Raw genomic sequence first — 11,695 nt, forward strand, 5'->3', positions numbered from 1 at the left:
CTTTTATAGTGTTTTAAAAAAAGTAATGTATAGATTTGTGTATATTTATGTTTAATTATATATACATGTATCTATATATAAAGAACAAAGTTGAAATCACCTAGCCAGAATAAACATTAACATGATCATCCCATACACAAAACATAACCGTATAATTTTACATTACTGAGTTCATGTTAATAAAATTAATAGTGTTTTGATCTGCTTGCTTGCACTTTACGGTATGTGCATGAACATTTTTTTATGTCAATAAGTGAGTAAATGTAATCTTCACCATTATTTTTTATAGTTCCATTTAATGAGTGTATAAAGTATTTAAAATGTAATCACAAAATAATGTATTAATTATATTTTCTATGTAAGATACTCAAACAGCAAGGGATTTCCTTTAATGCCCCTAATGATACATTGGTATCAGTTTGGCATGTGTGTTGTTAGGCCTTTTTCTGTGTGCTTGTAAACATATGTTCTATAAGTTCATATAGAATAATAGTTTTGTTTGTCTCTGTGCGTTGAACATAAATTAGGCCATTCTATATGTAAATAAAGAAGCACTAATTTAGTGCTGACATAATAGCAGATATCATTACAATTGTTTCATATATAATGACTCATTTGTTCCTTACAATAGCCCTGTGAGGTAAGTACTATTTTGACCTCCACTTTACACGAGGAAACTGATGTATAACGTAGTTAAAAACAAAGAAATAAAGAAAAGCAACCAAAACCAAACCTTTCTCTTCATACACATAGTAAGTAGCAAAGTCAGTATTCAAAAGTTAGTCTAGTTCCAGAGTCTCTGATCTTAATTACTATGCTATATTTCATCTGCAACTTGTGGGTTTCTTTTTCCTTACCTTTTCTTTTTTACTATTTGACAACATACCTTGGAAAACTTTGCACTTCATTATTCATAAGCGATGTAAATATTTCAAAACATTTATGTAATGTTTGTTCATTTTTCTATTAATGAATTTTCCAGAATATTTCTGTGTCATTATTGTAAATGATACTAGAACAAACATATAATCAATTTTCGAAGTGTAATGTGTGGACCAAAGCTAATGCACAGGATAGATAGTTAAATTGTTTTATAGGTGTTGTAATTTGAACATTTTTGTGTACAATAGAAATAGAAGCAAAATTTAGATATATGGTTTAGGGTTTTTTGGAGGGGCAAAGAAATAGTCTCACGGTTATGTTTTATAATATTCTCATCCTCTTCAAATGAATTTTGTTAAATAACATCCACATGCTATTTTCTTTAAATTAAACATATGAAAAATTTTAAGTTTCAAATTTAAAGCTCCTGGATAATAACATCATTTTTACTGAGATTTTTCAAATAAGTAACTAAATACTATTTATGTATACAAACATTTCAATGTCCTTTAAATATGTGAAGATTTATATTCACATCTATAATGTCACAATAATTTAACTATGTTATAAAAACGAACTGTGGCAAAAGTTCACTATGGATTATTTATAGAAGATTCAGGTAATAAATGGATTACTCTCTCCCCACTACCCCACATATACTGTCTTTAAGTTTACAAAAAAATGATACTGTGACAAAACTAATAAAATGTTTATTTTAGAAAATAAGTTGAATCCCAATTTAAATTTAAAAAACATTTGTATGTCATAGTCTTAGAGGCTTATCTGAGTTTATGAGCTTACAGTTCTTTAAATTCCTACCTTCCTGTGGCATCCATCACTTGGAAACAACTTGCTTTCTTAACTCATATCTGAATATGGACTTTTATCATTGCCAGAGCAACAGAGTTAATCACCATCCATGTTTTTGTTAAGTGTATGCTGTGTAAATATCTAGCTACAATAGGTCATCTTTTCATTTCAATTCTTTAGATCCTTTCCACATTATTTTTCCAGAAATTTCCTATTTCAAGGGCTTAGCAAGGGATTTTGGAATTATGATGGTATGGGAAAGAGGTGATAATTTTTAGTCTACAAGAGAATTTGCTGTTATCTGAAGGCAGGTTCCTCTTGAAGAACCTGAAGAGTACATTAAAATGCAAGCTTTCAGTCACAACCTATTCCAGAAATATTTGTTTATTTTACTTTCCCTATCAATATTTAAATATATATATTTTAGTAGAGTAAAATATTGCTGTAATCCTCAATATTAAAATTTCTGTTGTCCTGGGAAACTGACACTGGAACAGACTCTGAAAATAGGGAGTCATTGCTGCTTCAGGGCAAGACTACTATATCCTTCACCTCTCTGCCGTCAGCATCCCTAATGAGTTCAGAGCCAAACCACGTCCATCCTTCCCTCTCATTTCTCAAGTGTCAATAAAAGCACAATCTATACACACTGAAACCAGATAATGGAATTAACAATGCTGCTGATTTCTGCTCATTCTCTGTACATCTCCTGTAAGTGTTGCTGGAAAATACATGCCAAACTTTATTTTTCCTATCTGTTACAATAAAAATTCAGACAGGTTCTTGGAAAAGAACTGAGAGGGAGAGAGAAAAGATGCACAGAAAAAGAGAAGGCTGGAAAGATGCTTGTTTCAGTGAAATCATTACATTTAACATTTAACATCTTAGTGCTTTTATAAGAGTTTGGTAACTTTTGTCATATACGTAAGCTAAGAGTCATACTAACGTGACAGACGTACAAGAGCTTTTGGGAGAGAAACGTCTCAGGTAAAGTGGAGAGACAGACAACAGGAGTAGGCAAGAAGTGCCTTGGACCATGATATAGGTCTGATACCCTGGAAAAGGGGGAGGAGAAAGAAGGAGGACTAGGTACGAAAAGACTTAAACTGACTGCAATGAAACTGCCATGAGACTGCAATAAAGTGTCAGTCAGACCAATGGGGAGTGCTAGAGGTGAGGCTGTCTGTTACAGGAGTCCCACCTTGAGCATACAGGGGCAGCTCATTACCCTCACCAAGTTCACTCACTGAACACTGACAGCAGCTTGGGGAGAGTTTGGCCTCAAGTGAATGCTGCAGTTGATTCTGGAGGTGTGGTTACTGAAGGCTGTCATCCAACTGTTCCTAGATTTTCTCTGAGGAATATCTGAGTGATACATGCCCGTGGCTACCCAGCATCAGACATTTTGATGTCTTTAAATGTCACTTTGATGACACAGAGATTGACAAATAGAAAAAGAAGAGCTTCTGTTTTGACCTCCCTTTCAAACAGGTAAAATAGCAAAAGAAAAAAAAAATACATGAAATAAGTGCTGAGATTTCCAAGGTTGTTCAGTTATTGCCATGAACAAATAACTTTGTGAATGTGTGAATAAGTCAATCATTAGCCAAAGTTCTGAACAATTCCTTTGTTTTTAAGTTTACCTTGATTCAAATCATGGTTTTTGTTGTAGTTGTTACACCTGACGTGAGTTAGGTGGTACAGTCTATGGATATAGCAGGTTTAATATACTCTTGATATTTGTCATAGTGCTGGCATTGCTTCTGTAGTCTCTATAAACTTTAGGATGTCATCTTCTGTCTTCACACCACCTTCCCTGGTGCTAGTTTTGATCTCCATGTTTTGTCAGGGCATGAAATCAGTCACTTAACATGGAAGCTAAGATTGTTCTTACTCTTAAGGGGCTCCTAACCCGTCTTTTCTCATAGCAGCAGTCTTTTCTCTGGTAGCTGAAAACTCTTTGTTTTTCCTATCTAGCCCATAAATTAAATTTTTCCCTGTCCCCTCAGGTAATTTCATTACTTCTAAAGGACAGGGCCAGAAATTCTCCTAAGCCTAGATCATGGCTCTTTCCAGAGCTATAAACCTTTCCCTGGGTCAATGGTTCATCATGCATTAAACATTCTTACATTCTCTGAACCAGGTTTGCCAAGTACCAAGAAAATGACAGCCCTGGCGTAAGTTTGCTTCACTCACAGTAGCAGGTCACTCTTTGGAGAAAAATGGAAGCCTTTTTCTTTGACTTTCTGATGAGTGTTTTCGTGGAAGAACTCCTTTTCTCCCCAGGGGCTTTGCTAGAGGAGTTCATCACTATAGGTTTAGAGAGAAGTGAGTTAGGATTAGGACTGTTAATTGTAATAAGGGTTATCAGATGCAAACAGGATCTACTTTCACAATTCATAATTGTACAGCAATTCAATCACCATACCTGTACTGTTTTCAACTTACTCAGATTGCCATCAGTCTAGTTTAAGTCCTCAATAGCTGTTAGCTACGCAGTTGCAAGCTTATCTTCTAGCTGATCTTCCTGCATCAATTTATTCCTCCACGTTAAGTCCAATCTATACACTGTTAAAGATTAATCTCCTTAAAACACAGTCTTTTTCTACTTAAATGTGTCTAATGCAATGTAAAGTATGGCTTTTTGTACATGGCTTTCAATATACTTCTTCATTTCTATTTTTCTCTTGTACAAAAGAGAAATATTATCTACCTTATCTGTGTTCTTGTTTGTGTCATTCCTATGGCCCATATTAATTTCTTAAATTGCACAACCTTAACAAGACTCATACCCTTGATGACTTGATTTTAAGCTCTTTAAAGGCATAGAGTTGGTCTTTTATTACTTAGGTTTCCTTCTATAAAGTTTATGATAGTGTTTTGCCCATTTAGGACCTCATTCATAAGTTAATTTTGTTTTAGAATGGCAGTCTCTTCGATCAATTGGTTAGAATTACTTTCTAAGAGATTCAGGTCTACCACATTTTAAGAAAAATTATTCCTGAAATAATTGTGGTTTGAGGATCAGACACACGAGAAGGACTCTGAGTTTTAAAAGCAGCTTAACCCACCCCTCAAACTCAATGTTACTAAGCCCTTACAGGAAAAAAAATCATCAGGGGATTTTTCTCACAGTAGATGTAACCCTAGTTGACTAGGAGGCCACTTTGTTTTGGATTGTGAATCTCCTTTTCTCCATTTTGGAGAAACTTTTGAAGAGTCTACTGAGAAAATTTATAAAAAAATATTACTTTAATTATGCTAAGATAAATTTTATCCTTTCATTCTCCTATCAGAAAACCTTACCACTTTAGAAAACTCTAGATATAAATTCACACTGTATTAAAGATTTCCTGTAATAAACTCCATTCTTACTACCTGAGAAAGGAGAACTTTGGTGATTAATAATTGAACGAACTTTTTCACCTTGTCCTTTATAGAAATAATAAAGGGAGTTGTCTTGCTTAATCTATTACAGAAAGAATGAAACCTGGCATCTCATGGCTAATGTCAGACATAATCATGACAGTGGGTAGTTATATCAGCTAGAAAAGAATCTCACGTGAGGCTGAGGCAGTCCCAGCCCTACCACAGACTCTGGATTATACCAGGTCCACTAGTGCTCAACACTCTGCCTGCAGTCCTCCTGCCAAGCAGAAATGTTATATTCTATACACCAAGATTTGGCCTAGACAGAGAGCCTCTTAACTAGGAAAATTGACATAGATAAGGCCATCAACTTTCTAAAACCCATGTATCAAATACTGATTGCTAAGCCATTAGCTTCCCGTGGCCAAAACAAAAACAAAACCAAAAAACCCTGCCTATCTAATTTTGGCCTACCACCAGCCATCAGTTTCCTAGTTCATGGTCAGCTGAAATGCTTCATTAGACTCTTGTAACTTAGAGAGCACTCAACACCTCTATTGAGAAAATCTTGGTCATTAGAGAGTACATTTTTATGTTAGCCACAAAGACCAGCCACTAGACTGACTCCTTCGATGTATGAACCTACGAAACACCAGGACCACATTATCAGACCCTGTTAGTGTCTAGTGTTACAGTCTAAACCAGGCTTATAGATGCCATAGTTTTCTTGGAATGGATTATAAATCATTTCTTTCAGGCATATTTTTTCCTACATAGATATTGGCAAATAATTCACAGAACTCATTCAAAGGATTAAGAAAATGGACCTGTTACCTCATTACTACTAGCTTATAGTTCACAAACTTAGAGATTGACACCTTGCCTGAGTTTGTAGCTTAACATTTTTTTTCTGACTACAAATGCAGAAGGACACTTGAGTATGACCCACTGTCAATCCAGGGGTACTGTATAAGGCTCTCCAATCTTCTGGTAATGATATTAGCGAAAAGATTCTGCCATCCACAAGAGACCTGATGTCTACTCTAAATGAGACCCTTTTCTGTGCCGAGAAAGCAGTCCATGGAGAATTCCTCACCCAGAGTACATTTGTACTTCTGTTATTAAATTGTTCATAAGAATATGCAACTTCAGGATCATCCTGGGTTGCAGGATTTTACTCATCACATAAAGGCCACTCTCTTGTTTTTAAGGAAGATAGGTTTACAATTATGATCGAAAAGATGGGTATGACTCTTCATATCAGCCCTGGATGCAGATAATGCCTTCGTTCCAGGGAAGGAAACCACAGCCACTCCCAGCCATCATCAATGCTGACAGCTTTCGTTTAGCCAGTTCCTCGCCCTGGAGCCTTCCAGAACTGTTGCCTACAGCACTGGTTGGCCCCTCAGAAACGGCCTGCTTTTCCTTTTATCTTTAGGTGACTGCCAAGCAAAAACACACCCAACAGGAAGTGTTAGAAAATTACCAGCTATTAGTCAAAATCATTGAAAATAACTCCTCTAGGTAAGATGGCAGTTATGACTACCTTGCTTCCTAGACCGGAGGATTCTTTGCAAAACTTAATTGATATGGCTGTTGAGTACATCGAACATACATGAACTATCTTAGGGGGAAAAAAATGAGCTTGATCATTGTATATCCCGGTAAAGCATATGTTGAATGGGGTTTTAAGTATCTTTTAATAAATGAATACCATATTCCATGAAGGCAGATAATAGAGATTCCTCTTATAGGCAGACAATAGAGTAGAGCAGAAAAACAGTAATCGTCGCTGCTAACAAAATAGTTCGCCTCCATACCTTGTAATTACTCCTTATTTGAAGTAACAGGTTTGCTTAATCCACGGTGTGTTCTTAAATATTGAACAGCTTGTTGTTCAAACCATAATTCTCAGATATGACCAATTCTACATTGATGTCCAGTAGGTAGTTCTTGGTTTTTAGTCTTTCTTAGCATTTAGAAACAGTATGAAATATTATAGGGGGAATATAAGGAAGCATTTTAGATATTTTAAAAATGGGGATGATGTTTTAAATTCATAATTATTATAATAACTAATATTTGTTCTAGTGTTACAGCATAACAGACCCATATGTATGTGTTATTTATGCATTATCTTCTTTGATCCTCATCACAACTTTTCGAGGTAGATGTTTCAATTATTTTATTTTTCAAATGAGGTTACTGAGGCTTAGAGGTATTAAATATGGACAAGGTGAAATAGTGATTATTAGAGCTGAGGCTTGAACTAGGTCTAACATATTCCAGGGCTTGGCTGCTTTACTATTAGGCCAAACTGATGTAATTTGCAAACAGATGATGCTTGAGTCTACATCAGTTCTTTGTAATTATATATTATATTTTGAACTTGATATTTCATTATGTATTAGTCTGACAAGGTTTCTAAATAGGGGTATCGAATAAATGTTCTACATGTATTTCTATCTAGATTCCAGGAAAGTATTTGCTAAGGGTTTTTGTATTATCCCCTAGAAATATGTAATATTTCATAATATCACTGAGGTGAATTAGTGATGGATTGAATGACTGAACCCAGAGTATTAGACAGGTTATTTTTAGTTGAACTAAATGGAAATATGAAAGCTCTGATGGTAGGATTTGAGGGTGACATGGTTGGGCAAAATAACTAGTGTTCTTAGATAATGGCGTTAATATCTAAAAGATTTTTAGCATACTACAACTGAATATAACAAGATGAAGTATAAATAGTTTATCCTGACTGATATACGAAGCTACTATGCAATAGCCTACCATACTACCCCGTTTTAGTGTATTAATCAAATAAAGGTTTATTTCTCACCCATACTACGTTTTTAGTGCATATAGAACAAGGGAGGAGGATGTACTTGAGAGTTGCCCAGGGAACCAGGCTGGCAAAGGTTTGTCTCAACACACACTTTCATGTTTTCACTGTAGGGAAATTAGGATGTGGCACACTGGAGTCTAACTCTTAAAACTTCCAGTTAGACGTGACATGCCTCCCTTCTGTTCATATTACAATGGACAAAGCAGATCACGTAGAATAACTACTTTAAAGGGAGGGTTGAGGTGCAATCCTATCATGTGTCTGAAAGGATGAAAGACCTGGAATGTTTCTCAACAGCCCTAATTACCACAGCTACGGATAAATGTGGGCTTTGAACTCAGACTCTATAGAAGAGAGAGAGCAAATACAGTTTAACATCACCGTATGAAGAATTCCAAAGTGTTCATTGAATCTAGTGGCAAATTAAATAAGGTTGTGGTACTAGTGCAGGGGGCCTGCAGGGAAAGCCCCTGTAGAGCACATGGAGAGAAGTGCAGGGTTGGAACGGGACAGCAAGCCGTGTCCTCGTCAAGCTCCCCTGCTTCTCAGGACTGTGTGCTCAGTTCAGGGACCAACACCTGAACAGGGTGTAGACAAAAGAGAAGGCTTGCAGATCATACAAACAGGTTGAAAAGGGGTCTCAAATCATACCATAGGAAAAACCACCAATGAGCCAGGGACACTGATTGTGGAAAAGAGAAAGTTGTGGGGAGAATGCGCTCAAGGTCTTCAGATATTCAAAGGATTAGGTGTGGAAAAAGGGATTAAATTGTCCTGAGATTCATAGAGGGAAAACCATGGCTTACCGGTGAAATTATGAGTAGGCAGACTTCTCAATATGCGAAGAAATTTCCAACAGTAAGAGATTTTGTAAAAACTAAATTCTCCATTTCCAGAGAGATTTAAATAGTTTGGGTGATCACTTGTTAGACATGCTGCAAAGGGAATTTAAATATCAGATGTTTGATTCTTTAAAGCCTCTTCTAACCTTAAGATTCTATTACATCCTTTCCTAATATAATCAGTCTATCAGACAGATGTTGCTGTGTAGTAAACCACCCTAAAATTCAGTAGCTTAAAACAATGAATCTGCTAGTCTTGTCTGCATTCACTTAGGCATGTGTGGTCCGCTGGACAGCGGCTGGTTCTCACATGTCTGTGGGTATATGGCTGTTATCTGGGCAACAGAGGAGAGCTGGCTCTACGTCACTCATTGTCCAGCCAGCCAGATCAAGCTTATTCGTATGGCAGTGACGGGATTCTAAGAAAACTAGTGGAAGCAGCAAGGCTACTTTAAGCCAAGGCTGGAACTCACAACCAGCACTTTTGCTACATTCTGTTGTCCCGAAAAAGTAATAAATTCAGCTCAGATTCAAGGAACATGGAAATAGACCCTGACTCTTTATGGGAGAAATGAACTGAGGCCAATTTTTTTTAGTGATCTACCATAATTATGTATACCTATAATTAAATATTATTCAAAAATAACATATCTCTCATAATTTAAAGAAAATAGAATGTTATTCCATGTATTTACCTTCACTTACAATATGATAGTCTCTGTACTTGGAATAATAAAAAAGTAGGAATTACTATGAAAATGCCAGAATCTCATTTTTGGGTATTTAACCACTTACCTCAGCTACAATACAAGGTAAAGTGTGACTTACTTTCCAGTGGATAAAGTGCTCTGAAATTTTATAAAAGGAAGATATTTCTGATTTGGAGTTATCAGGGAAGACTTTATGGAGAAGATGGCACTGAATTGGGCTTTGAAGTTTGTGTAGGATTTTGATAATTGGATATAGAAAAGTCAGAGCAGGAAGCAGTACAAAAGCTTAAATAGCCTCATGGGCAAGCAAATGTATTGGACAAGAATGTGTCGGAATGCATGCAGGAGAAAAGTGGAAGATGGGTTTGGACAGGCAAGTGGAAACTTTGAATGCCTGACTATAGATATTAAATATATTAATCTTTTGAATAATATATCTATAACTCTGAACTCCTCCATCTTGTGAAAATGACTCAGTTGTTCTGGGAACATAATGGTTGAACAATAACTAGTAGATGATGATGACAAGGAAGGGAAGAAGCTATGAATTTATATTCACAAGATTGTATAGTTTTCTTTAACAGAACAGACAGACTCATCTGCGAAAAGTACAAGAGACAATTTTTAGATACACAGTAGTCTTCAGAAGCAAGTGTGCTCAGGCGTAGCGGACAGGTCTTTTGTCCGGAGTACTTTGACATAACTCTGTCAACCGTGATAAGCATCACTGCAACTCCTGCTCATTATCTTGATGTTTAGACTCTAAGGTCCCAGGTAGGAAAGGCCAAAGCAGAGACTGGTAGAAGCCATTGCTGCTCAGAATGATCTGAGTATAAATCTTTTCACACAGGGTGACACCATCTGCCTCATAATCTTTGCATATAAAGATTCCTTCAGGAAACAAAACTTGAAATAATTGTTCCAGGTGACGACTACAGTGACAACTACAATATCTCAAGTTTCAGAAGAATCCCCAAGTTTATCAATAAGATGCATTTATTTGTATCAAGTATAGGAAGTTAAAAAAAAATGGAGACATAACATTTCTTCCGGAAATGCAAATTAATCCAAGTATACCATGAGAGACATACAGTGTCCCTTATAAACTTCACATAGGTAAAAAGCAGAAATGTCAGAAGTGATGAAATATGTTAGTTGGTCTATGAGTTTCTCACTGGAAATGTAAGTGCTTAGAAGGAGTTTAAAAAAAAAAAAGTGGGCTGACAGTATTTGCTGTAGCTATCTTTTGCTGGGTTTTGGGATTTGGAATATTTTTTGTTGTTTATTTACATATTTGCTTTTCTCTATATCTTCTATATATTTTTGACTTTTCTATAATGTGTATTAATTCTACATTTAAAATAAAAGTATAGGAAGTACCAAAGCTATAGCACAGGAATGAATGAAACCACAGATTATACACAACAGAGTATCCTGTCTGGGTCAGAGTTGAGACTCAGATTTGAGCAATGTGAGATCTGTGAAAGCTCTTGTGAAGGTATGTATCTGCCTTCATTGATTTATACAGAGTTTGAAGAGAGTACGTGAGCAGTACTCGTAATTGGGGTTCAGACTTAGACATATTTGGTGGTAAAGCTGGCTTAGCAGTAATGAAAGTGATTTGCAGCGGAATTCAGGGAAGGACAGGGGGATTCCTGTGAAATGTCTAATCAAAAGGGAACAAAAGTAGCCTTTTGTTGGCAATTCAGACTAAGACCTGAATAGTAGGGGGAAGGAGTGTGTGTGTGTGTGTGTGTGTGTGTGTTTTAAGCTATCCTTATCCAGCCTTAAAAAGTTGTATAAGTAACTTGTAAGGAGAAAAAAGGGTATATGTGACTTTGACTTTGAGCTGTTCTTTTGGGATCCGGGCAAAACTGCTGAGTCCCCCTGCCCTCCCCAACTGAGTACAAACAACTCAAAGGGTACACAGTAGAGACAGAACACTAAGTAAGGGCTAATAATATTTTCAGTTCTTTCATTCAGCCAACGGGACCTGAGGAGGGGAATATCCTGCATTATCTCTGAGCAAAAGGCAAATGTGGTATATCAGTGAATATACAGGCTTTGGAATTAGAAGTCCTCTTTTTCAATCTTGACTCCACCATTTATTAGCGGGGTGAGCTTGGGCAAGTCATTTAATCTGTAAGTCATGATGCCTCATTTGAAAAATGTGGATTATAATCATAACAGTTAGCTCACAGGATCGTTTAATGCATCTCAGCTTTTTCACCCAG

At 36.3% G+C, this 11,695-nt stretch overlaps 1 protein-coding gene across 1 annotated transcript in view; it reads left to right on the forward strand.

Annotated features, from left to right (window-relative positions):
- Positions 1-11,695, forward strand: part of UNC13C (unc-13 homolog C) — a 591,853-nt gene that overhangs the window by 148,791 nt on the left and 431,367 nt on the right. The gene's annotated exons all lie outside the window — the stretch shown is intronic.

The sequence above is a fragment of the Monodon monoceros genome, unplaced genomic scaffold (assembly GCF_005190385.1).
Source record: "Monodon monoceros isolate NGI ecotype Baffin Bay Population unplaced genomic scaffold, NGI_Narwhal_1 Super_Scaffold_21, whole genome shotgun sequence".
NCBI classification, from domain to species: domain Eukaryota; kingdom Metazoa; phylum Chordata; class Mammalia; order Artiodactyla; family Monodontidae; genus Monodon; species Monodon monoceros.